The sequence below is a fragment of the Cebus imitator genome, unplaced genomic scaffold (assembly GCF_001604975.1).
Source record: "Cebus imitator isolate Cc_AM_T3 unplaced genomic scaffold, Cebus_imitator-1.0 Scaffold399, whole genome shotgun sequence".
Classification (NCBI taxonomy): Eukaryota; Metazoa; Chordata; class Mammalia; order Primates; family Cebidae; genus Cebus; species Cebus imitator.
Genome location: NW_016107714.1, coordinates 234,634 through 240,641, shown reverse-complemented (window position 1 = coordinate 240,641; position 6,008 = coordinate 234,634). Strand labels below are relative to the sequence as shown.

Here is a 6,008-nt window from a genome sequence, read left to right as displayed (position 1 = left end):
ACACCAAAAATATGTATGTATTCTGAGGGGGACCACAGAAAATACATGTAGTATAAAAGTGAAATTCCTGAACTACAAATCATAGGAATCCATTTGTAACAGTGCTTTATAGAAGGAGCTGAGCATCCCTAAAAGATTGGTTCAATTTCAGTTGGCTTGTCCCATGTTCTTGTTTCCATGTGTTGCTTCTGTCCCATCTCCTGCTCAGCAGGAGCCTGCTTGTCTCATCTGAGACTTGAACATGGTATCAACCCCCTTCATCTTCTAGGCTTCCCTTCCCCATATCCTTTTGTGGGTGAGGACTGAGCCCCGTTTGTAGGTACTTCACAGTGCCGGGACACCCATCCTCAGAGACCCTGTTCTTTCCACTTGGACGTTGTGCTTCCCTGTCCCCCACAATGCCTACCCCCTTCCCCATGCATTGAGATGCTCCCACTGGTTCCTTGAGTTCCATTTTCAGCTCCTCCGCGTACTAGTTTGTGACTGTAGGTGAGGTAATTTCCCCCTTCTGGCCTCCTTTCAATCTCTAAAGATGGGACTCATGATACTTCCTATGCAGACTTCTTTGCAGAGGACTGAATAAACCAATCTGTGGCAAAGTCCTGCCTCAGACCTTCATGGACAGTAGGCACTCAAACTGTCCTATCCTTTTATTTCCATTCAGTCCCCTGATTCTTCCTCCCACTTATCAGAGAAATGGTCTCACAACAGTCTTACCATATGTAACCATGACAACCTGAGTTAAACTATATACAATAATCAATTCAGATGTACTACAGAAGGTAATTGGCTATAATGGCATCCAGGTGCCCAGGATGAGGCTTGACATTAAGTAGGAGCTGCTATCCAGCCTCCCCAGGTGGAGACAATTTGCCAAGTGCCTCTCTCATTCTCTCTCTCCCTCCATATTCAATCAACGCTAGGTCCTACCAGCTCCGGGCTAAACTGTCCTGAACTGGTGCCCTTTCTCAGGCTTCATGCTCTTCCGTCTTCAGCCCGCCTCCCTTCCCCTTACTTCGTGATCTCTCTCACAGACAGATTTCACTGCCATTGATTCATACTTCCTGGGCATGGGCAGGCAGGGCCCTGGAATTAAGATGATGAGGTGCCTGGGCCATCCTGTAGCAGGTCAGGAATAAAAGTTTCAAACTCCTGCTACTCAAACTGTGGTCAGTCTGTGGGCTTGCAGCAGCGGTACCACTGAGAGTTTGTAGAAGTGCACTATCATCTCAGCAGGCCTCAGAGCTAGTGAATCAGAATTTTTTTTGCTTTCCCACAAGAGACAGGGTCTTACTCTGTGGTCCAGGCTGGAGTGCAGTGGCCTGGTCCATAGGTCACTGAAGGCTTGAACTCGTGGGTTCACTTGATCCTTCTGCCTCAGCCTCCTCAGTAGCTGAGACTACAGGTGTGTGCTACCACCCTGTACTAATTTTAATAATTTTTGTAGAGACAGGGTCTCACTATATTGCCTAGACCAGTCTCAAACTCCTGGCCTCAAATCATCCTCCCACATCAGCCTCCCCAGCCGTTGGGATTATAGGCATGAGCCACTGCACCTGGCCAGAATCTGCATTTTGCAAGACTTCCAGGTGATTCCTAGGCACCCTTATAATTAAGAAACTCTGCTTTAAAGTCCCTCAGAAGGTAGGGTTACTTAGGGCAGAGATAAAAAGGACACAGGCATCCGTCATAGAGCTGGGAGAGGCCTTCTTGGAAATGCCTGCGCTAATGGATCAAGTCATATAGTGTTATATCAGCATCATTCCTGGGGAGATACGCTGCATTCTCCACATTGTACTATTTATCTGCTAAACCAGGGAGGGATGTGATTAGCTGATGTCTCAGTCTTCTTGTCATTCTTTAGGACATCCCCATGACACTCAGCCATCTCAAACCACATTCCACTTTAACATCCAGCCTTTGGAAAACAATCTAATTATTTATAGTGAATCAAAAATCTGTAAGATAAGCCAGGCACTGTGGCTCATGCCTGTAATCCCAGCACTTTGGGAGGCCAAGGAGGGCAGATTGCTGGAGGTCAGAAGGTCGAGACCAGCCTGCCCAACATGGTGAAAATCCTGTCTCTACTAAAAATTCCAAAAATTAAGTGGGCATGATGGTGCGGGCCTGTAGTTCCAGCTACTCAGGAGGCTGAGGCATGAGAATCGCTTGAACCCAGAGGCAGAGGTTGCAACAAGTCCAGATCACACCAGTGCACTCCAGCTGAGTGACAGAGGGAGACTCTGTCTCAAAAACAACAACAACAAACTCTGTAAGACAGAAAATAAGATATTAAAGGCTGAAAGAAGCCAAAGAGGAACTAACAGATTGGCCACTGGAACAGGAGCATGCAGTGGACCAAGGGCACATGAGCAAGGTGGTGATGGCCACCCATGAGCAGCATCATGGCTGCTAGAAAAAAAGAGGAAGAAGGACAATGAAGTGTAGGAAGCCTGGAAGCAACCCATGAGGCCTGGGTAAAGAGCTCAGGTTTACAAGCACATGGCTGATCTGTGTAGGAAAGGTAAATGCAGTGGGTTTTTTGTTGTTGTTTTTTTAATGTCTCAGGGGCACAAGAGGGAGGTTCCCTTAGCCATGAGAGCCCTCTTTGAAGGTAAACAGGTAAATTCCTTTATGCAGCATGCCAGAAGTGCCAGGTCTGTCTGCTGCTTCCTGTGGGCCCTCCTGGGGCAACGGCACCAACATTAAGACACACAGAAAAACCACAGGATTAGGGTTGTCAGATTTAGCAAATAAAAACACAAGACTTCCAGTTGAATTTGAGTGTCAGATAAACAATTTTTACTATGCATATGTCATGTCCCAAATATTACATGCCAGAGTAACCCTACTCAAGAGCAGAGCCTGTCCCCAAAGCACTCAACCAGGAGAAACTCAGGCTAAAAGAACGTCTCTCCCAGGGCTGAGAGAGCCCAGTGGTACTATCCTAAGACCCACCCTATTTATGAAAACAGGATGGAAATGGGCTTTGTTAGTTTTGAGGTGGGGCAGTCTTTTGTGAGAGGTTGTGCTGTATTGTTTGCTTTGTAAAATGTTTTGCCCTACAAAGTAGGAACTACCAACATGGTTTTTTTGGTTTTTTTTTTACATTATCCTGTGTTGGGCAAGGTAGTTCAAGGAACATATATTATGAAAGTAGTGTAGTTTTGATAATTCCAAGTCAGATTCCTGTAGGAGATAGACAGTTTCTTAGTCCAGAACAATAAAATCCCATGTAGCCAGATAAACTGCTTCTATATAACCAGGCATTTCTTTATTGAGACCTGTAGAAGAAAATGTTGGTAACTATTTACCTTATCAAGGAACATTTCTAAGCATAAAATCAATAAATCATTTTATATGTCAACAAACCAAACTAAATGATAAACTATGGGAAAATATTTACGAAACAAATGAACAAGATAGGTGTTATATACTTAGTAGGTAAGAAAAGATGGACGCACAAAAGGGAACAAAAAGGCAAAGGATGTGAACATTCACAAAAGAAGGAATACAAATGGCCAATAAAGACATAAAAACTCCAGGCCAGGTGCAGTGGCTCACGCCTGTAATCCCAGCACTTTGGGAGGCTGAGGTGGGCAGATCACCTGAGGTCAGGAATCTGAGGCCAGCCTGGCCAACATAGTGAAACCCTGATTCTACTAAAAAAAACTTTGCGAGTCTGAGGCAGGCGGATCATGAGGTCAAGAGGTAGAGACCATTCTGGCCAACATGGCAAAACTCTGTTTCTATTAAAAATGCAAAAATTGGCCAATCCGTCGCGGAACTCGTCTTTACCCGGAGCTACCATGAGCAAGCGGAACCAGGTATCTTATGTGTGGCCAACCGAACCAGCGTTCCTGGCTTGCTTCAAGGAATGGGTCAGCTACAGGGAGGGGCCCACTGTAGAGACCAAGAGAATCCAGCCTCAGCTCCCAGATGACGATGGGGATCACAGTGACAAAGAAGATGAACAGCCTCAAGTGGTGGTTTTGAAAAAGGGAGACCTATCACTTGAAGAAGTCATGAAAATTAAAGCAGAATTAAAGGCTGCCAGAGCAGATGAAGAACCAGCTTCAGCTGATGGAAGAATTCTATATTGAAAACCAGTCAAGCGTCCCTCAAATGAAAAATGTTCAGGTTTAACAGCAAGCTCAAAAAAGGAGCCACATGAAGATGAAATAAATCAGGACTCAGTCAAAAAGAACTCACAAAAACAAACAGTAGCCTCCTTTCTTTTGACAACGAAGATGAAAATGAGTAAGTGTAAATAGTTTGAATTTGGTCTACTTTGAAAGTATATGGGGTGTTTTTTTAAAAATAACATTTTTTTCCTGTTATAAAGATACTACAAGTTCCATATGGAAAATTTAGGAAATACAGGAAAAAAATTAATAAACTACATCTACTCATCAATACCCCTCTGACTTAAAATGCCAACTCTATAGAAATTAGCTAGTATTATTTTGTTATTTCCCCTGCATGGGTGTGTATATATGTAAATTATATTTTTAAGCAAAATACTTCCTTGTGTGTAAACAAAATGTTAGAAATACAGTTGTATTGAAAAAAAAAAAAAAGCAAAAATTAGCTGGGTGTGGTGGCCTGCACCTGTGATCCCAGCTACTCAGGAGGCTGAGGCAGGAGAATCGCTTCAACCTGAGAGGCAGAGCTTGCGGTGGGCTGAGATTGCGCCATTGTACTCCATCCTGGCGACAGAGCGAGATTCTGTCTAAAAAAACCAAAAAACAAAACTTAGCCAGGTGTGGTGCCACTCACCTATAATCCTAGCTACTCAGGAGGCTGAGGCAGGAGAATTGCCTGAGCCTGGAGGCGGAGGCTGCACTCCAGCCTGAGCTGCAGAGCAAGATTCCATAAAAAACAAACAAACAAAAAAAACATATAAAAACTTTATTAATAAATAGCTATAGCAAACTGGCAGATCACAAAACAAAAATACTCAGTTTTGCAAAGACTGTAAGGATCTAAGTACAGGGATCTTCCTGGAGGACTTATTTATATAATAGCAAAAAAAAAAAAGAAACTTAAATATTCAATATTAAAGAATGATATTAAGGCTAGGTCCATGGCTCACACCTATAATCTCAATACTTTGGGAAGTCAAGTTGTGAGGATCACTTAAACCCAGGAGTTTAAGAACAGCCTGGCTCACATAGGGAGTCCCCATCTATACAAACAAAAAAGAAAAAAAATTAGCTGGGCATGGTGGGTGTGCCTGTGGTCCCAGCTGCTCTGGAGGCTGAGATGGGAAGATTGCTTGACCTCAGGAAATTGAGACTGCAGTGAGCCATGATTGTGCCACTGCACTCCAGCCTGGTTGACAGAGCAAGAGTCCGTTGAAGAAAGAAAGAAGGAAGAAGAAAAGGAGGAGGAGGAGGAAGAGAAAGAAGGAATAAGAAAAAAGGAAGAAGAAGAAGACAACAAGTGGAACGTCAATGCCTTTAAGTAGATCTTTGAAAGAGAAGTGAGCAAATTCTGATAATTCTCTAATAGAATAACCAAGACTTTTCACAGTGGAATCACCTGGAGAACTTGAGGAATACCAATGTCAAGGCCCCACTTCCAGAGATTCTGGTTGTGTGGACCTGGTGCCCACCCCATGGGGTCTTTAGCAATGTCAGGACATGCCCTGAGGCATAGGGACTCCAGTGTGAAGCTAGGCTGGGAACCACTGCTTGCAGTAGTCAGTAGGAGTTTTGGAGTTTAGGCCCCTGTGGACTGTTGGAAGAGCACTGCAGGAGGAATGGCAAGATCTAGTTTCAAGCCTAGTAAGTGGTCCTTTAGGCACATGATTTAAATGAATCTTTGTGTGACTTTGTGTGACTGTCTGTAATATGAGAATATTTAACGTCCACCACAAGAGTTGTGGCTTCAAGGAGAGGATAAATGAGGAAGTAAGCACTGTGTGAAACAGAAAGTATATACAAATGTACTCTTGTTAGAACCTGGAAATTCAGACTGTAGCAATGGTCTTTGATCAATGGAAT

General features: G+C 43.7%; 1 pseudogene; it reads left to right on the top strand.

Moving 5' to 3' along the window:
• The first annotated feature begins 3,794 nt into the window (after positions 1-3,794).
• Positions 3,795-4,570, top strand: LOC108289291 (annotated as a pseudogene).
• Positions 4,571-6,008: the final 1,438 nt, after the last annotated feature.